Genomic DNA, 21,873 nt, shown 5'->3' with positions numbered 1-21,873 from the left:
GCGCCTCCGCAGAGATTGTGGAACAGAAAATGGAGTCATGGCTGCCATTCACTCTACATTAAGATCCAGCCATGTGGATGAATTTGCAGGAGCTCAAAGTCATATGTATGGATCCTCAGTTTCAAATCAACGCATTGAAAGCTGGTGGTCACACTTAAGAAAACACAGGTAAGCCAACATGGTATAATATTCAGTTCAACAGACTGTACTTGATGTTGATTCCTAAATTCCAAATGAAGCTTTAGCTTGATGCTCAACTCACTCGCTCGTCTCTAATCACTTTAAATTATTCCACAAGTCCATTTCTTCGTACTTAATGCTTTACTTGAAACTTTAAAGACATTACAAAGAAAAACATAAAAACTCCCAAAGTGTTTCGTAGCCTATAGTTAGAGCGAGAAAGAGAAAGCGAGGTCAAAAAACTATATCACTCCAATCTCTTCCTTTGTTCTTTTTTCCCTCTCATTTGACCTTTTTTCCTTTTACTTTTCTACCCTAGAGGGCGTGGCCTAATATCCTGCTTTACTCTTATGGCGCAAATCAAATGCATTTTAATACTTTAAATCATATTATTAATGATTTATTAAAATAATTATTTTTTAAAATAAATAAATAATAAATTATTTTATTATAAATAAATAATTAATTATTATTTTAATAAATAATTATTTTATTTATTAAAATAATTAAAACTTAAATAGACTGCATTTACACTCCTACACTTGACATTGTTGACGTTTGCCGTTAATTGTGTCACCTGAACTTTGCATTATTATAACTAAAAACTATCCAAATGAATCATGTTATTTGTAGGTGCTCTTTTATGGCATTTTATTCACTCAATTACATAACAAATATTTTTTCTATATATGGATTAAAAACATATGGGTCCAATCTTTTTTTAGAAAATATTCACCTCAATGTGCCCATGTCATGATGAGTTATAAATGACTTGCTTAAATGTTAACTGAACACATTTCCAATTCTATCGTACAAAATCTAATGGAATTTCATGATTTTCATCTCTAGGACTCAATTTTGGATGGATCTTTTAAGTGATTTAAAAGAGAGGCATTTTTTCAATGGCAGCTATGAACACATGTGTTTGCTACAATGCACTTTTTTGGAGATGGAGAAATGGAGAAAGTGCGCAAACCAAAATCCTGTGACCTGATCCGAAATAAGGATATAATAACCAGCGGTCAACTGGTACAAAGACAAGACATATATAGACAAACAAACGACCCTCAGGTGAGACGGATCACGGGCCCCGCCCATCTGAGGGACGAACACAACACAACAATAGGAAACTAACAAAAATAGGAACTAACAAGGTTCAGTTTACACTAGACATTTCTAAAAGTTGAACACTGCTCTTAAATCTTGTATTTTCTAGATTTAAAAATAAAATATGTAGCTTTAAACAGTCTTAGCTTTGCCGTTTTCTCCAACACAAATCAACATCTTTACAAGTGAATTTAGCAATTCCATAAAAAAGATTAAAGTAAAATGATCAAAAATGAAAATAAATACAATTTTATATACTTATTGTATATACAGTTCCATAAAATAAAGATAAAAAACAGACACTTTAATCCTAATTGTATATACAATTTTAAAAAATGAAAACATTTGCATCTTAGTGTCGAACAGTCAAAACAAACGGAGGTATGTATTCACGTATAGATACTGAGAACAATAAGATATATTTTAAAAATATGAACAATTAAAGCTTAAAGTGAACTTTGGTTTTCCTTAGAGCTTGTCTTTACGGAAGGCCAAATCCAGGGGAATTCTGTATTCCATAGTCCATGGCTTCTTGAAAATCTTCATAGCTTTGTGAGATTGGGATTTTGATTGTATTTGCACAGGTACTTGCCAAAGGAAAACGTGAGCTCCAATCATGTTAGCTGTGGCTGTATTGCTGCAGGTGGAATTTCCTTTAACCCTGTTCCAAACATCAGCACATCCTGAAGTTTTCTGAAAGTAAATGAGAAAAGCACAGTATGAAACTAACATGCTTGTATGAATGAATGTTAAATTTATATAGCGCCTTTTAGGATACCCAAAGCACTTTACAATTTTAACACCGGTACAAGTCTCAGACAAGCAATCACACACACACACACACACACACACCGGCGAGAGGGGGCAGCCAATTGCGCACAGTGTACTCTCTACCGGGATCCACAGCCCCCTGAGGGACTGAATGGGGTGCAGGAAGGGGAGAGAGGACACCACCATCCACCACTGGGCATACAATCCCAGACACACACACTCAGTTTTAGTCCTGCTCCCGCCAAAAAATCGCTTGTTTTAATCCCGCTTCCGCCCGCTTCTGCTTGTTTTAGTCCTGCTCCCGCCCGCACCGGCCAAAAAAATTGCTTGTTTTAATCCCGCACCCACCCGCCACATACACATTTCTGTCGCCCCCGCCCACAATTCTAATATTAATTAAATTTAGTACTTGAAAATTTCTTATGTATTTATTAAATCAGCAAAATAGCGATGGATCCCGCTGTCCCATTTCTTACCACAGTCCAAACACATGTCGTCAGGTGACGTACACCAACACTTTCTGACATCTATCACAACAAGCAAATGGTAGACGATTTCCATCTCCATTAATTACAATGGAATATGACTTCCATACATCAGACTTTCCTGTAGTTGGCTTAATTGTGGTGTATTCGCTTGTTTTAATTGAATTTTCCACAGCTGAAACTGGTTGACCGTCTACAGTCTCTGCCATTTCGGTATCAAAATGACGCACACTTCATATGTTCACGTGATCAGTTGCTTAGCCAATATTTTGAATTAGTTTATTGCTTACTTACTGAATGATTAGTTGTTTTCGTCATGTTCCTTATGCATGAAAATCATTGCGTTGTTATTATAATTTTCTAGACTATTTATTAATTTGCGGGATTTTTCTACATGTATATGTGGTCCCACTCCCGCATCGCCTGGACTAATTAAACTCCCACTCCCACCAATAACAATTAAATTCTGGCCCGCGCCGCAATATATTCTGACGGGTCCCGCGGGATTACCGTGGGAGTGCAGACCTCTAACTTGAACCCAAGACCCCAGTGCTGAGAGGCAAATGTGCTAACCACCAAGCCACCGTGTTGCCCAACACTATGTATAACATAGAAGCACACAGTTCTTAATCATTACTCCTATTTTGACCGCTCTAAATATTTCTCAAGCTATAATTCCATATTACCAATCTGCTACTTCTATTCTAAGTTACTTTTGACTTTTAAAACTTCAAAATTAACTGGGACTAAAATACAAACAAACGGAAACTCTGTAACCTGTAAATTAAAGAGGAAACAGCTGCAATAAGAGTGTGTTTAAAAAAGATAGATAGATAGATAGATAGATACATACTTTATTGATCCCGAAGGAAATTTAGCAGCCAGTAGCAGTTACACCAAACCGTTAAGGACACACACAGCAATTTCCCAAAACGTATATGACATTCACAAACAATACAAAGACTATACAATACAAGTGTACAATTATCCAGTATCCCGACCAAGATTGGTAAAACTGGAAATAATGTGCAATGACCAGTAGTGCAAATGAATGGCATGTGCTTAAAAAGTGTCAAAGTGTCGAAGTATAAAAGTGTAAAAGTGTCAAAGTGTCGAAGTGACCATAATGGAGTGTCATCTGTCCCCCTCCCTCTTCCGACTCCACTGGGAGGAGTTGAAGAGTCTAATGGCTCTCGGGACAAATGATTTTCTGAGTCTGTCTGTGGAGCTGCTCTGTGACAGGAACCTGCCACTGAACTTGCTCCTCTGGTCCATAATGATGGTGTGCAGTGGGTGACCATCATCCTCCATGATGGAGAGCAGTTTGCGCATTGATCTCCTCTCCGCCACCGTAACCACAGAGTCCAGCTCCACACCAACTACAGACCCTGCACGCCTGACCAGCTTGTCCAATCGCATCTCGTCCCTCTTCTTGATGCTCCCTCCCCAGCACACCACAGCGTAGAAGAGGCAGCTGGACACAATAATAGAATAAAGGATCTATCTGCTTGGTCATTGAGTAAATTCCAGTGGATACTCAGTGTAGATGAGTCAATCCCTTTCAAGTGGGGAAGCTACATATGATAAAACTACTTGACGGATAATATATTGCAATCAACATGTACCTGTACACGCTGGACACTTTATTAGAAACACCTTTACTCAGTTCCTAACTTGTATAGTATAGTATATCTTTTGATATTAGCCTTTCACCACTGGTCAGTTTCTGACCACAACACCACTGATATAGTATGCTTAGGGAGGTGTTACATGATTCATGAGAACATGCCACTTCCTCCATTGCTCCATGATCCAGTTCTGATGCATTGAATGTTCACTAACATATCCCACCCCTTGCAAGGTGCCTTTACATTGAGATCATACAGGTTATTCACTTCTCCTATCAGTGATTTTAATGTTGTGGCTGATGAGCGGATATTGTTCATGTTAATGTATCCATCATTATCAAACCTTATGTAAAATGTTACTGAATTTTCATTGTATTTGTATCTGTAATCCCATACTACTTTTTGTGTACTTCAGATTCTGTTGATCTTAGACAAAAGTGTTTGATGATATAATGGCTGTGAGAAGACTCTAAGAAGAATTGTCACAAGTGAATTCATTTTCATAATGCTGTAGTTTATTTGCACCATGTGTGTATTTTTGTGTTTATGTGCGTGTGTAGTTTGTCCAGGAATCTGCGGTGTGTCAGTTGTGCAGGAGATCACAGCAGTATCAGACCAGGAGGAGGAGCTCTAGTGTTGGACAAGTGGCCGTCCTGCACCTACCATAGACCATAGTCATGATAGGGACTGAGTCAAAGTTATACACACACACCAAATACAAATACCATAGAGTGGAGTCATGATAGGGACTGAGTCAAAGTTATACACACACACCAAATACAAATACCATAGAGTGGAGTCATGATAGGGACTGAGTCAAAGTTATACACACACACCAAATACAAATACCATAGAGTGGAGTCATGGTAGGGACTGAGTCAAAGTTATACACACACCAAATACAAATACCATAGAGTGGAGTCATGATAGGGACTGAGTCAAAGGTATACACACTTTGATATACACATTATACACATTGATATCAATTGCATTTGAAAAGGTTGATGTCAGCTGATGAGCAGATGTGTTGTTAACATGGGATTCTGTATGAATGTCTCTTGCTCACCTAAGGGGTGGGCTGTAAGACACGAAAGGCTCATCCAGGTGAATGTGGACATGGTCCTTGACGGCCTCACCTTGAGATCTTTTTTTCAAATATGTTTCTGCAAAAAAAAATAAATAAATAAAATTTCATCATACATTAATTACGTATTACATGATTATTACAGCAAATTATGAAAATATGTTATGAAATATGTTAGCAGCTTTAGATTCTGTATGATTGTCTCTTGGTCACCTAAAGATGGGTTGTAAGAATCCTCTGTGTCACGGTGAGTCGGCCTGGACGCCACCAGAGGGCACCCCAAGCGACCCGCACAAGCACCACCACGCCCCCCATCACACAACGCACACCCTCACAACGCAGAACACTCCCACGCTCCCAATCACCTGTGTTCTAACACCTGTTCCGTGTTAGGTTGTCCCTTTATATTCCCACAGGTCGATCCTTCCAGCGCTGCTCATTCTCCTGCCTCAGCGCCTCGCTACCAGTGAGAGTCCTGCCCTTGCTACTCAAGAGAGCCTTTACTTCGGTGTTCTCATTTCTGTTGCTACCTTTTGCCTTTGAGCCTGAGTCTTTTTGTTGTTATTTATAATGGATAATAAACCAGAGCTTACTTCACCTCTGCCTCCTGCTGCCTCTGTCCCAGCGTCACAGAATGAGCAGCCGTCGACAGCAGGAGCAGAAGCGCCGTCTCCTTTGGAGATATTGGCCACGCAAGGTAGGGTCATCGGAAGACAGCAACAAGAGATCACCGAGATCAAAACCATGATGCAAATGATATCGAGTTGCTTGCAGTCTCTCTCTGCCCATGCGAGCAGCGCATCTCCTCCAGTACGAGAGGATAGAGGTCTCATCGCACCTCCCGAGCCCTACGGAGGGGAACCAGACAGGTGCGAGGGATTCCTTATGCAATGCGGGTTATACTTTACGTATCGGTCTTCTCTAAGTCCCGAGAAAAAGATCGCTTACGTTTTATCCCGCCTCACGGGTAAGGCGCTGGAGTGGGGAACAGCGCTCATGAGAACTGAATCAGCTCGGCTGACGGATTACGACGCGTTCGTCTCGGAGCTGAGAGACGTATTCCACCACCCGAGACAGGGCAGTGCGTGCGGACAGAGCTTACTGAGAATGCGTCAGGGCACACGGCACGCAGCGGAATACGCTCTGGACTTTCGGACCTTGGCCGCCAACACCGGGTGGAATGATGCGGCTCTTGTTGACGCGTTCGTCGCGAGCTTACGCCCCGAGCTAAGGGCAGAGCTCGCGTGTCGCCAGGAAGGGGCGAGTTTTTCACAGGTGGTGCATTTAGCGGTCACGTATGACCGTCTGCTGCAGGAGAGGACAAGCCGAATTCCTCACGGTCCTGTGGGCGACACCACTCCGGCCCCGGCGAGCCCCAAAGAGAACCAGAGACCCGAACCCATGCAGATCGGGGAGACAACCACGACCAAGGAGACCGCTCGCCCGAGCGGTGGCAGAGCTCGCGTGAGTAACTCCTTGACCGGTAATTTACTTACCATCTCAGCCTGGTTGTCTTACAGGGGCTGTTCTGTGGGGGTTCTTGCCCTAGTGGACTCGGGAGCGTCGGGGAACGTGATGGAGCAGAGTCTGGCGGAGCGGCTGAGGGTTCCCTTGAAGAAGTTGGAGAAACCGAGGCATGTGCAGGCGCTGGACGGATGACCATTTACGTCACCCAGTCACGTTAGGTCTTCCCTGGCTCCGTTTGCACAATCCCCTCATTAAATGGTCCTCGGGTCGCATTCTCCGTTGGTCCACTCTGTCCAAACGTCCACGTGCGGGTCGCAGAAAGCCCTATAACATGCTGACCACTAGTATAGAGAGCCCTAATGTCGCTCACCCCCAAGCGATCCCAAGCCAGTACCGGGACCTCGCGGAGGTATTCAGCGCATCCAAAGCTGCACAGTTACCACCACACCGCCCCTGGGATGTCACCATCACCCTGAGAGAAGGCACGACTCCCCCCAAATGCAGGATCTACCCCCTGTCACAAGAGGAGGAGCAGGTGATGGAGCAATACATTAGAGAGGCTTTGGCTCAGGGCTATATCACTCCCTCCACCTCGCCCGCCTCAGCCAGTGTCTTCTTCGTGAAGAAGAAGGACGGTGGTCTGAGGCCATGCGTGGATTATCGGGGGCTCAATTCCCTCTTGGTGAACTACTCATACCCACTGCCTCTGGTGCCTTCGGCCCTGGAGCAGCTACGGGAGGCGAGTGTGTTCACCAAACTGGATCTGCGCAGCGCCTACAACCTCATCCGGGTCCGAGAGGAGGATGAGTGGAAAACGGCGTTCAGTACATCCACTGGTCATTACCAGTACCGGGTCTTACCTTACGGTTTGGCGTCGGCACCGTCGTTTTTCCAGGCGTACATCAACGAGGTCTTGAGGGAGTACCTGAATAGATGTGTCGTCGCTTATATTGATGACATCCTCATCTATTCTCCTTCCCGGGACCAACACGTCCGGGATGTGCGGGCAGTCCTGAGCACTCTCCTGCGCAGTAGGCTATACTGCAAGCTAGAGAAGTGCGAGTTCCATCTTTCAGAGGTGAACTTCCTTGGTTACATCATAAGGTCAGGCTCCGTGCATATGCAACCGGGAAAGGTGGAGGCGGTGAAGGGGTGGAACCGTCCTCACACACGGCGCGAGCTCCAAAGATTTTTGGGCTTCGCGAACTTTTATAGGCGTTTCATCCGCTCGTATAGCCAGATAGCCAAGCCTCTCACAGACCTACTGCGTGGAGGGGCGAAGAGGATAACCTGGACTGCGGAGGCGGAAAACGCGTTTAACGAGATCAAGCAGGCGTTCACTTCTGCACCTATGTTGCACCAGCCCGACCCGAAACGGCCGTTCGTGGTGGAAGTAGACGCGTCCGATGTAGGGGTCGGGGCCGTGCTATCCCAGCGTTTCAGAAAACACTGCTCGCTTAAACCTATCGCCTTCTTTTCTAGGAAACTCAGTTCTGCAGAGCGAAATTACGGAGTCGGCGACAGAGAATTACTAGCCATGAAACTGGCTTTCGAGGAATGGCGACATTGGCTGGAGGGGGCGAAACATCCGTTCACAGTGATCACTGACCACAAAAATCTCGAGTATATAAAATCCACGAAACGTATGAATGCGCGTCAGGCGCGATGGTCCCTGTTCTTTTCCCGATTCCGTTTTCAGGTGACGTACCGCCCCGGTGAGAAGAACACACGCGCTGACGCTCTCTCTCGCTCCTTCCCGGAGAGCAGAGAGTCAACGGAAAAAGAGCCCGTCCTTCCAACGGAGTGTTTTCTAGGCGCGCTGGACTGGGAGATCGACCGAGCGATCGCGGCGGCCAACCCACACCCCCGGTGTCCTCCTCACCGCAGGTTTGTCCCTCCTGCGCAGCGAACTCCTCTCATCAGTTGGGCGCATTCTTCGCTAGGCACAGGTCACCCCGGCACAACCAAGACGTCACAGGTGCTGGGAGCTCGTTACTGGTGGCCGGGACTACACAGAGACGTCCTGCGGCACGTGGCCTCGTGTCCGGACTGTGCAAGGAGCAAGGTGCCCCGGGTGCCTCCCGCGGGTAAGCTGCTTCCCTTACCCATACCGGTTCAGCCCTGGACACACATAGCGGTTGATTTCGTAACAGACCTGCCTGAGTCCGACGGAAACACCACCATCCTTTCCGTAGTAGACCGTTTCTCCAAGATGGTGTGCTTCATACCTCTACCAGGACTGCCTACGGCTTGGGAGACAGCAGAGATCCTGTTTAAAGAAGTGTTCAGGCAGTTCGGGTTACCTGAGGACATCGTCTCCGACCGAGGGCCCCAGTTCACATCTCAGGTATGGAGAGAGTTTTTATCCAAGTTCAACATAACGGTCAGCCTCACCTCAGGATACCACCCACAAGCCAACGGGCAGGTGGAGCGTATAAACCAGGAGCTGGGACGATTCCTTAGAGCCTACTGCAGTGAGTATCTGGACACATGGAGCTCCTTACTCACCTGGGCGGAATACGCGCAGAACTCCCTGGTCCAATCGAGCACAGGTAAAACCCCGTTCGAGTGCGTGTTAGGCCGACAACCACCTCTCTACCCATGGAATGCCGCCTCCTCTGACCAACCCATAGTCGAGGAGTGGTGCCAGCGAAGCGAGAGGGTTTGGGCGGATACTCACCGCAAGCTGGAGGCAGCGGTAAGGAGGTTCAAGGCCAAAGCCGACCGCCGACGGAGCGAGGCACCCGCATACAGAGTCGGGGATAAGGTGTGGGTGGCTACCGGCGACGGCCGCCTGGGACCGCGGGGAAAACTGACTGACCGGTACACAGGTCCGTACACCATCTCCAGACAGATAAATCCGGTTACTTACCAGGTACACCTGCCAGCGGACCGCCGAATCTCGAGGACGTTCCACGTGTCTGCATTAAAGCCGTTCCGGGAGGGCCCGTTGAGCACGGAGGAAGCACCACGTCCCCCTTCTCCGCTGCAGCTGCCAGACGGGCAGGCTTATGGGGTGAGTCGCTTGCTGAACTCCAGGCGCAGGGGCGGTGTACTGCAGTATCTGGTCGATTGGGAGGGCTACGGACCGGAGGAGAGGTCGTGGGTCCCTGCCTCCCAGGTGCTGGATCCTTCCTTGATCGCCTCCTTCCATCGGGAGCACCCTGGTCTTCCGGCTCCGCGTGGCCCGGGGCGCCCGAGGAGAGATCGGCTGGCAGGATCCTTGGGGAGGGGTTCTGTCACGGTGAGTCGGCCTGGACGCCACCAGAGGGCACCCCAAGCGACCCGCACAAGCACCACCACGCCCCCCATCACACAACGCACGCCCTCACAACGCAGAACACTCCCACGCTCCCAATCACCTGTGTTCTAACACCTGTTCCGTGTTAGGTTGTCCCTTTATATTCCCACAGGTCGATCCTTCCAGCGCTGCTCATTCTCCTGCCTCAGCGCCTCGCTACCAGTGAGAGTCCTGCCCTTGCTACTCAAGAGAGCCTTTACTTCGGTGTTCTCATTTCTGTTGCTACCTTTTGCCTTTGAGCCTGAGTCTTTTTGTTGTTATTTATCATGGATAATAAACCAGAGCTTACTTCACCTCTGCCTCCTGCTGCCTCTGTCCCAGCGTCACACTCTGTCTCATCCAGGAGAACGTGGAGGAGCTCCTGCCAGACCTCATCCAGAGCACTTTTATTCACAGGTGCTTCTGTGACAAAAGATTTTTTCAACAAGTCCTAATTACATATTACCAGTGATGTCAGTAACGCGTTACTTACTTAGTAATGCGTTACTCTAATCTTACCACATTTTTCAGTAACGAGTAATATAATGAGTTACTATTTCCAGTCCAGTAATCAGATTAAGGTTACTTATCCAAGTAACTGTGTGTTACTATTTTTATTTTCCTTAGTAAAAATATATATTTTTGCTTTCTTCTTGGCTCAGTTAAACTTTTGCATCTGACCGTAGCGCTCGACTCACTGTGCGTGAACCTGTGAGAGCACGAGCGTGTTCACGTCATTCTGTGCAGTGTTGTCAATGTTGCATTGTGTTTCAGGTTTGAAAAGTGCTGGAATTTTGGATAACATGTTGCAACTGTCCCCACACTGTGTTGCAACTGTCCCTCATGACAATAATACTGAAAATTAGATAAAATATAAATTGAACAATTTTATTGCCCTGATCATGAATACATCATGTATATCAATAGCCTGCTCTTTGAAAAAGTGTAGTAGTGTAAGCAGTGGGCCCATAAAGCCTGCACTGGTAGCAGTTCCATTTACGTATGCCACAACTGTGAATCAGACAGTGAATAATTAATAATAATTCAAGTCAAGTCAAGAGAACTTTATTGTCAAAAATCTATGTAACAAGGTTAACCCAGAAGTTTGAAATTGTGTTTAGCCAGTTCCAATGTGCAGTTTAGCAAACATATATTGATAATCACTCACTAACTCACTCACACACACATACACACACACACACACACACACAAGCAGTGCAAATTAACATACTGTTACAAAATATTAACATAGTAATACAGACACACACACACAGTGTGCAGTAAAAAAGGCTTTTCTTTTGGTTTCGTGGCCGTTTACTTCCGCTAATATAGTGGTTTCCACTGGATGACCATTCACCGGAGCAGAGATGAGATTTTAGTGCCGACGCTGCAGTATTTTGTTGACCACTAGAGGGCGAGGTGACTACATTATAGACCGATTCATGATGGATTCTTGTAAACTGATATAGCTAAAAGTGATGTCGTGGGGTATTACCATACACGTATGATACACAGGATGTCTAAATTATACAGAATAAATGTGAGGCTTCTTGTCAAGCATGTAAATCACAGCAAGAATATTTATATATAATAAAAATATTTATAAAGAATAAAGTGCAACATTACTGACATTTCAGTAATACCAATACAATATTTGAAAAGTCTCTTTGATAATATAAACGTAAAATTCTTACGTTTTTTTTCCTTTTTAGCATCCAGATGAGACGAGGCCATAAACATCTTTGCGTGTCATTTTGGCAGATGCATTATGCGCTGTCTATGCCAACTCGTGGTTACCTTAGAATTATGGCATCTTCTTGGCAGTATTTTTGTTACTAGGTGAGGTTACCTGCTATCACTCCCATTACTAGGAGGGGACTGTTGCTGTGAGCTGTGTGAAACCGAGTCAACCGTCCGCTGATCAGTTACTGCTGTAGACTTTTATCAACTCTGATAGACCTGCATGTGGTTGTAATTTCAGTCATTAAACTGTACGCTGAAGGAAAAGACACTCCTATTGCTAACTGTAACGGACTCAGATGAGCTCTACTGCCACCTGGTGTTCTGACAGTTCACTACTCTTTTCTTCTAGTCGTCCCCCCCCCCAACAGGAACGTACAGGGCAATTTCTAAGTTACATTTAGGGATGATCAGGACAACTTTTTCAGCGCCACCCATCTATAACTTTAATAAGTGCTGTACTATGAATATGTGACACTGAACGCAAGCTGCTATAACAGTGCAGCAGAAAAGACCTTTTAAGAAGCTGTGTAAACACACACAGATGCTGAGACAGGGCGCTGAACAACCACGTCTCATAAATTATCATTCCAATGATGGTATCTAGCACAACTGTGGCCATGGTAACACCCAAGCTTACACGAGATGCTCATGAAACATTTAGGTCGTTGTCAGAGAGACATTTTGCTGATGCATAATACATAAACATCCACAGTGAGGCCAACGCAGTCACGGGGGGCAAACGTGAGGAAGGTTCTCGTGGTGGGTGAGATGCACAGAACAGGCCAGTGTGGGGCTCCCCCCTGTGGGCACCTGACGCATGTCACGCTCATTTCAAAGGGTCTCTGCACAGGCGCCCAGGCAGCAGGCCAGTCAGGCTACTCCAGAAGCATTTTCAACAATTACATCTGCAGCTCCGACACAAATAAGCGCCCGATCGATTTGTCCATCGTGCTGCGCTGGGTTCGCCAGGTTGTACCACTGGCAGGATGTGAAGTCTTCATCAAAAAGGCTGATGCTGGTGTGCATTGTGAATGTGGCAAAGTCTTCCTCAGAACGCATTTCTCCCCCTGTAGAATCCACTCCCTCAAACGGCAGAAGCGTGTCATTCACGTAATTTTCTTGCTTTTTAAGCGTCACATTTTGTTTTTTTTAACTACCTCAGTCGTCTCCTAGATGCACGCTTGCCTTAGATTTGCACTTGCATAACAAATTTCAGATTTAAAGTGCATGAATTATGCAGGTGTATGCACGTGTTTGGAAATGACTGTCATGGCGTTGTTTAGATGTGTGCTGGACGAGTCCTGAGCCAGCGAGATGGGGCGAAGGCTCCTGGTCTTCTCCACTCACTCCGTCTTCAGTTACAGCCGTTACAGCCTGACCACTGCCTCTGTGTGTGTGTGTGTGTGTGTGTGTGTGTGTGTGTGTGTGTGTGTGTGTGTGTGTGGCCTCTAAGAATGCAATGCCAAACTTTTCTAGCTTTTGTGCAGTCCAACGTTTTAGCAAAGTCATAATGCAGAAGCGTGTTGCACGAGTGTTCACCAGCGCCGCGATGTAAGATTGAACATGTAGTGGTCACGTTTAGCTCCACCTCAACATGTCTATCTTATCTTTAGCCCCTCCTCTGTCTCCCTGTCACTGCTTTGTTTTGGTGTACCATGTGTTCTCCTGCCACGCCCCTGTCATTTGTAGCCACGCCCCTTGTTGTCACCTGTTTCAAGTTTGGTCCCCTTGTTAGTCCTGTATTTAAACCCTGTGTTTGGTCTTTGGTTTGTTGGTCATTGTTCAAGACCTTGTGTGCTGCGTTTCAAGGCTATACTAAGACATATTTGCTATTTTTATCTCTGTCTTTTATTCAGTGTATCAGGGTTTTCTGTTAGATGTTCTTTGTTGTTGTGTTCAGTATTGTTTAGGTTGTATGAGTTGGATGTTGGTGTTTGTGGTGACTGATTCATAATTGTCTTCCACCTTCACCTGTCCACCATTAGGTGCCCAGGACTAGTGACACAGTGGCTCCAGCCCATACTGTAAATGCTGTTAATGCATTAATTAATGTTAACACAGATAATTAATGCTAACACAGTTAGTGCTGTGTTAGTACTGTAAATGCTGTGTTAATGCTGACCAACTCTTGCATCACCTTCTGGATCATTTTCTGCATTTTGACCTTAGATGCTTGACCAGGGCATTTTAATATTTTATCTGCTAAGAAACACAGAGATCAATAGCATGTCCAGCCATGCCAAAACATGTTGAACAAGACGCATTTGCAAACGTTTTAGACCCGAACAGCTCCTTATTCACCAGGTCAAACGGTTTAACCCCAGGTGATTATCGCGGGTAATACCTCGGTCAAACGTTGCCATCCCTTTAGCAGGAGCACGAGCCTCATTATACTAAATGGACCTGGCGTCTCCCCCTAATGGGCTTTCCTAACGTCCCAATGATTCGGGGGATTGTGTGACCGTCTCTGAGCCACTGACTCTGCGTTAGTGGTACCGGTGTTCTGTCGAGTTTTGCTACTTTGTCGAAAAATGCTTGCAGTTGTGCGTTTCCCATAAAATATAGCCTAACTCGGTATTATGACGCATTGTAATTATAAAATCAAGTACATGCACTGTATGTATGAACAAATCCATGGATTTAAATCCATTATAGCTTCCTTATTAACATTTTACATGGATAGCATATCTCGATAGGCTGATATCATACATCGAATAATGCTTCCCTTATCAAATCATGCTTCCAGTACAGACCCATGCACATGTTTGCTAACAAAAACATAATAAAAAAAGATTTATATTTTTAAAGATTTATTTAAGTTATCACCTGAACGTAAACTCGACAGAAAGGGAACATAGCGTGGAAACAAATGACAAGCCTGTGGATCTGCGCATGCGCAAAACCGCAAACGAGCACAACTCGATGCAAAGCACAACTCGACAGAACACCGGCGCCACCGGAGATCATCTCGTGCGTATTGCGCTGCTTGTGCTGCTTGTTTGGACGGTATCAAAATACGTGTAACGACTAAAGCACATGCTTATAGCTATAGAAGAGAGTCTGATTAGGGGTCATTCCTCTGAGGGGAAAACTGTTGTGATCATTACAATAGTGTGGCTTACATAGACGCCCAAGTTATGGATGGCTGTTTGGGATGCGTGGAAGTGTTTATCGAAACTCTTATTCAGAACTTTATAACTTGGTTCATTTTTGCGAGGCGGTCGTGCATCAAACAGACTGTGGCCTCGTGAGATGTATGAGAGCCAAAATAATTACCAACATTTGTTCCCTGTGCTGTCAGAAATGCTGAGATCTGGGTTAAGTTTGCTTTTATTGATCAGCTATAGCTTTCCTCATGAAAAGCAGGTCGCACGCCACCTGTGAATTATGTACGCGGACAAGCAGGGAAGAATAAAGTGATAACAGTAACGGTAACACCTCGACCTGTCCGCCCCTTCAGCTCAGAGCCCGGGACGCGCGTCCGCCTCGTTCCGCCTTTACAGAGGTGTCAATTCCAGGTTCAGAAAGTAAAAGTCCTCACCAGGATTTTGCTCAAGCTTGCTAGATTTTCTAATTAGTGCAATCCAGGTAAATTAGTGGAATCAACGCAATCCAGGAAGCCTGAGCAAAATCCTGGTGAGGACTTTTACTTTCTGAACCTGGAATTGACACCTCTGCGCCTTTACCGGATCACCACCGCAGTCCTCGTGGCGAACAAGACTATAGATCACATGCGCAATGTGCTCGCGAACCACAGTTTCTGAACCCCTGACTTCTTAACTTTTTATAGTGATGGGTTATTGGTTAGTGATGGGCTACATTTCCTGGAACAAAAAATATTAAACTATGCACAGGTTTAATTTCGATCTTAATGTAATCCTGGGCGAGACGTAATTGTTCCGTCTCGAATTATAACGATTGTTGTGTGCGCGCTCACGTTCATGCGCTGTCACGATATCGAGGAACTGACTCACTGAGTCTCCCTCACACCGCTGCCGTAGTTCAGACTTCATACACCTGCCACCGCCACTCCTCTTCCAGACTGCAGAGAGGATTCGCTTTCTTTCTCTGCCTCAGTATAATTTATGGGAGGGGACAAGTTCTATATATATATATATATATATATATATATATATATATATATATATATATATATATATATATATATATATATATATATATATATATATATATATATATATATATGACACAGACACACACAGGGGTTGGACAATGAAACTGAATGAATGAAACACCTGTAATTTTACTGGCCAATCTTCATTAATTGCACATTGCACCAGTTAGAATGTGAAGGTTCAATTAGCAGGGTAAGAACACAGTTTGGCTCAAAATATTGCAACATCCACAACATTATGGGTGACATACTTCAAATGATGGCAAATTGTTGGTGCACGTCTTGCTGGTGCATCTGTGACCAAAATAGCACGTTTTTGTGATGTATCAAGAGCCACGGTATCCAGGGTAATGTCAGCATACCACCAAGAAGGACGAACCACATCCAACAGGATTAACTGTGGACGCAAGAGGAAGCTGTCTGAAAGGAATGTTCGGGTGCTAACCCGGATTGCATCCAAAAAACATAAAACCACGGCTGCTCAAATCACGGCAGAATTAAATGTGCACCTCAACTCTCCTGTTTCCACCAAAACTGTCCGTCAGGAGCTCCACAGGGTCGATAGACACGGACAGGCTGCTATAGCCAAACCTTTGGTCACTCGTGCCAATTCCAAACGTCGGTTGCAATGGTGCAAATCTCTTACTGTTGCATGTCCAGAGTAAAGCATAGGGGTGGATCAGTGATGGTGTGGGCTGCCATATCATGGCATTCCCTTGGCCCAATACTTGTGCTAGATGGGTGCGTCACTGGTGAGGACTACTGAACCATTCTGGAGGACCATGTGCATCCAATGTGCAAGACTGGTGAAGGATTGGTTTGATGAACATGAAAGTGAAATTGAATGTCTTCCATGGCCTGCACAGTCACCAGGTCTAAATATGATTGAGCCACTTCGGGGTGTTTTGGAGGAGTGAGTCAGAAAACGTTTTCCTCCACCAGCATCAAGTAGTGACCTGGCCACTATCCTGCAAGAAGAATGGCTTAAAATCCCTCTGACCACTGTGCAGGACTTGTATATTTCATTCCCAAGATGAATTGACACTGTATTGGCTGCTAATAAATACTAATAAATTATTGTGGTCTAAAACCAGGTGTTTCAGTTTCATTGTCCAACCCCTGTGTGTGTGTGTGTGTGTGTGTGTGTGTGTGTGTGTGTGTGTGTGTGTGTGTGTGTGTGTGTGTGTGTGTGTGTGTGTGTGTGTGTGTGTGTGTGTGTGTGTGTGTGTGCGCGTGTGTGTGTGTGTGTGTACATATAATTTTTGCCTTCCCTCATTTCTTATTTTATTTTCTGTTGGTATCATTTCTCCCACCGGTTCAAGATGTGTTTGCTGAGTAAATTCAAACTTAATTGTACTGTGTATTGGTATAAGCTCTCTGGGATATGTAGTCTGCTGCTCTCCGACACTTCATTGTTTATTGCCTGCAAGTGCACTGAGAACACACATTTTCTGCTCCCAAACCCAGTATTTGTGTAGTAAATGTAGTTTGACTTAGTGCTAGTTAATGCTCTATATTCATAGTTAGCCATTATTAGGTTTGTTTGTTTGGTGTTTTTTGTTACATTCAAGAGTAAACTGAAAAGGTCTAGACATTTCTCAGAAAACATCTTTGTTTTGTTTTGTAAATGCCAGCTTAGGGTTCTGTTTCCTTGATCCCATTTCAAAGAGTAATGACATCAGAAAGGTCTTGGCTCGGACAACACGTGACTGTTATACTGGAGGTTATGGAGCATATGGAGGTGTCCTGTTAGCAGGCACGTTGAACACCAGGACTCTACACAAACTGGATGAAGCCTCTCTGAGGAGTGCAGTGTTAAGGGAGTCTGGAACACACAGAAGGACACTTCATGTTCAACAAAGTGGTGAAACTCGTTTCCATGGAAATATAAAGAATGCAAAACAACGCTACAGTATCCCTCAATGAAGACCTTGGTGAAGACCTCACTAAATGTTGACGAGGCCCGTGTGAGCAGGCCTGACTTCTGCGTGACGCCTCTTTTGTTTAACTGTTGGCCTTAGTCAGTCCCTCCTCTACTACTACTGGATTCTGTCTGACAGGTTTTCATGAATTGCATTGTGACGCTGAAGACGCAATGTTGAATGAACGTGGGGGCAAAAAGAACAAATTATAAGCATGCCTTTTTTTTTTTAACCTTGTTACCGATGGTGCGAAACACCTCTACCAGAACACGCACTGTTGCCATAGTAACAGAGCGCTGCAGATTCGTGTAAGGCTCTCGCGGGACGTGCCCTTTTTGCGTTTTTCACTTCTGTACACGCGCGAGCCCTGCAGCCAACCGAACATTACACACAGGGGACCTGTGTTATGTAACACAGCCTATCAATGTGGGTTACCGACATTACTGTGTTGATTTTATTGAAAATCATCGAAAAGCAAAAATCTCTTGTGCCTTGGGAGTCTGTTTCTATTATCTAGATCATAATCTGAACCGTGAAGGAGGAGAAGAAGAAAAGTTGAGGTTCGCTTTAAAAAATGTTAATGGTGTCAGTTTAGTCTAGGCCTACTTTCCATGAGAAGCTGCTTGCTGAGATCACGGAATATCCAGCGTGACTGTCTGTCTTCCTGCCCAGACACCAACTGCAGCACACACACCTCCTCTCACAGCCTGGGTGCATTGTGCCATAGACACAACAGAGACGGGGCTCTAAAGATTTCAGAGCTTTAAATGGTTTAGAGCTCTGAATTTGTTTATCTATTCGTACTTCAGGTGTTATAAAGTTAACGAGACAGGAAGGACTATACACTTGAGAGAGCATTTCGTTAGTTGGTTTGCACCTCTGCACACAGCTTAAAGCTGAGATGAGTCTGTAGGGAGAAGTCCTGGAAGCCTCATAAGCGAGAGAGAATTACTCTAGCTCAACAACTTTGTCCAAAGACTTTACTATTTAGAGCCCTTTTAAAGAGCTAATTGTACATATATGAATTTACAAGGAGATGCATAAGACATACATTTTCACCCGAATTATATGAGCCTCTCATTTTGGCTCATACTTGGTGGAGTGTGTGTGTGTGTGTGTGCGTGTGTCTGTGAGTGTGTGATGGCAAGCAGTTCACACCCAGGGCCTTCACAACCCTAAGAAGCACTAGCTGTGAACGGTGAGTGTTAAATGACCCTACAGGTCATGGAAGACCTATATGGAAAAGTTTTCCTGATATTCTTGAACAGATTAAGAACCAGGATGTCAACACAGATGTGCTATAACTATACACAGATGAATGTCATGGCGCCATTGGCCCCAAGCACAAAGGTGATCTACAAATAACTGCATGCAAAAGACGTTGTTGGACAAGGACACGGACATGTTCCAAGGCAGCGAGCTGAGGAACATGTGGAGGGAAAGATCCGGCTCCTGGTTCTGGAAGAGTCGCTTGTCCGTGAGTCACGTGTGTGCGGGGACGTGTGTCTCGCTGGGGTCCACCGCTGCTACCAGCAGCAGATAACATGAGGAAGGACACCGAAGCATCTCGACTCCACCCGACGACCCTGAGCTGTGCAACACCCCCATGACCCTGAACCTGAAACAGGAGCCAACAGGATTGGAGACCCAAATCCCTAGAACAAGAACGCTTGGTACAGCCAGACCAGGAATCCCATCTGCATAGAGTGGTGCAGACCTCAGACAGACATCTACAACAAATATGAGATATGAGATTAGAAATGTGTCGTTCTATTCATCGGCCTATACGGTATATATGCTATATGGTTGTCATACTGTGCACGTATAGGCCCTTAAAGCTGATATTTAACAACTTTAACCACATAGTGAAAAACACAGGCCACTATAAGGACCTCTTCATGCATTTAGTTGTATATAAGTACATATGGATTTAGGACCACCGCACAGCTGCTGTCTTTCTCCTCTGCCCTGAGTGGTTCATGTCCTCATGTGGTTGGAATTCACTACTGTTGAGAACCATTTGTTTCTTGTCTGTTTATGTACTTGTTGCAGGTTTGGTTACTTCCCAAAACATCTGTAATTAGTAATCAGTAAGTGTAATAAGAGAGAACCAGGCCAATTTGCCTGATGAGATTGAGTTGTACTCAAAGGGCAAAGCAAATACATGGACACATACTCTTGTTTTACCCTTGTCAGTGTTTACAAAATGATTTACAAGCCAGGAGGATGTTCAGAGAAGAAAACAGGAAACAAAACAAAAGCAGAGGGGAAAACCATGACAAGGACGATGATGATTAAACTCCATACTCCCAACACAGAGAGACCTGCTCTGAACAAACAGTGGTAGTAACTCACAGTGAGGAATACTTACAGTTTATATATGTGAGGTGAAATTAGAAACAGGTGAAACAGTTCAATATTCAGGGGACAAAGATCTCAAGAACGGTTCCTGATTGGGCGATGAAGGTAGGGTGAGTTCCACCTGCTTACCCAGGGGAATCTGGGATTTGGAGTTCTGAGCTGCAGAACTGGGGTGGAGCGTGACAGCACGGCGATCATCACATCGCAGTGAGCATAACAACATGGCCCATCGCTGGTGAGAAAGAACAGTGGCTCTATGGCTCTGTGGCCTGGCGTCCGTCTTTAGCTAATGTGGTGTATGTCTGCTGACTCAGGCATCAGTATCTCCAACATCAGGGACTTATGGAAACGGAAGCCCAAAAGGTCTTGGTTCTGCTTTCAAAGAGCTTTAAACCACTTGGTGTGGATAGAAGATGAAGCCGAGGTGAATCAGAGGTGTACTTTTGTAATTCCACTGTATGTAGGACGATGACTACTAACGTAGCGTGGTAAGAAATAAACACACAATTGGGTCAGGTCTTCTTGCCAGAATGAGGTTTCTCATCTTTAGTAGAATTCATATGAGTTGTGAACTTTCATGCATGTCTCTCAAAGTATGTTAGCATTGCCCCACACAACAGCCTGGGTGAGAAGACTCATAAACCACACTGCACTTCATCTAGGACTGTGGGTCTAATTGCTGTCCCAAAATAGATCAAAGTCATTTTGAAGGCAAACTGAAGCTTAAACCCGTCAGACTTCTCTATGGAAACATCATAAGTGCCATCCCGCATGTCATGTCATTCCTTGCCGTTATAACGCCATTGACTGAAGAGACAATTTGATGTGTATATAACCTAAATGTCCCTTGCAGTACTAATAGTATGTGTAACACTTTGTCTCTTTGCCCTGAGACGATAGGTATTGATCCCTCTGTCAGATTTGCAAGGAGCGGTACAGAGATAAGAATGGTCTGTCTGCTCTTTCCATAAATAATCCAGGAGGAGTCAGTGCATCTTTAGTGCCACTGAGAGGAGAGTGTCTGTCTGTTAAGGATGAGGTACACCTGCTCCTGCACAAGCCTAAGGGCTTATTAAAGCATGTGATGTGAACTGTTAAAGAGGGGAGACCATGTGTGAGAGAATGAGTGTAGCACATAAAAGCTGACAAAGTAATGCCATGTGCATTTTTATACAGAGAGAGAGAGAGAGAGAGAGAGAGAGAGAGAGAGAGAGAGAGAGAAAGTCTGTTCTTTGGCTGAGAGAGCAAACTGTGATGTCTACACATACCATCAAACAACGGTCTCTTATGGCAGAGGGGATTCAGTGTTTGTCTAAGCTTTGACTTCAAGTCAATGTGTCTTCACACCTATCGAGATCCCTGAATAGTGTGAGGGTACTGGGAATCTGGCTCCATGTGGAAGTTCAGTCTATTAGTTGCCATAGACAACAAGAGATGAAGTGAGAGGAAAAGGGAAAGGAATGCGTAATTCACTTACTCGCCACACACACACACACACACACACACACACACACACACACACACACACACACACACACACACACACTGAGTCTTCAAGTTCAGTCAGCCTATTTGTATTACTATCTGACTGCACTATGAAGCAACACTTGATGCTTGTGTATGAATATGATTGTGCATGAATGGATTATTTAATTTACCTGTAAAATAGAGTCTTAACATCGTTAGTTAGATCTAGACCAGCTTCAGTTG

The 21,873-nt window shown here is 44.8% G+C and overlaps 1 protein-coding gene across 1 annotated transcript in view; it reads left to right on the top strand.

The window, feature by feature from the left end:
• syt9b (synaptotagmin IXb) overlaps positions 1-21,873 on the top strand; it is a 45,792-nt gene that overhangs the window by 1,752 nt on the left and 22,167 nt on the right. The window lies entirely within an intron of this gene.

Source organism: Brachyhypopomus gauderio, chromosome 11, assembly GCF_052324685.1.
Source record: "Brachyhypopomus gauderio isolate BG-103 chromosome 11, BGAUD_0.2, whole genome shotgun sequence".
NCBI classification, from domain to species: domain Eukaryota; kingdom Metazoa; phylum Chordata; class Actinopteri; order Gymnotiformes; family Hypopomidae; genus Brachyhypopomus; species Brachyhypopomus gauderio.
This window is presented reverse-complemented; position numbering and strand designations above follow the sequence as displayed.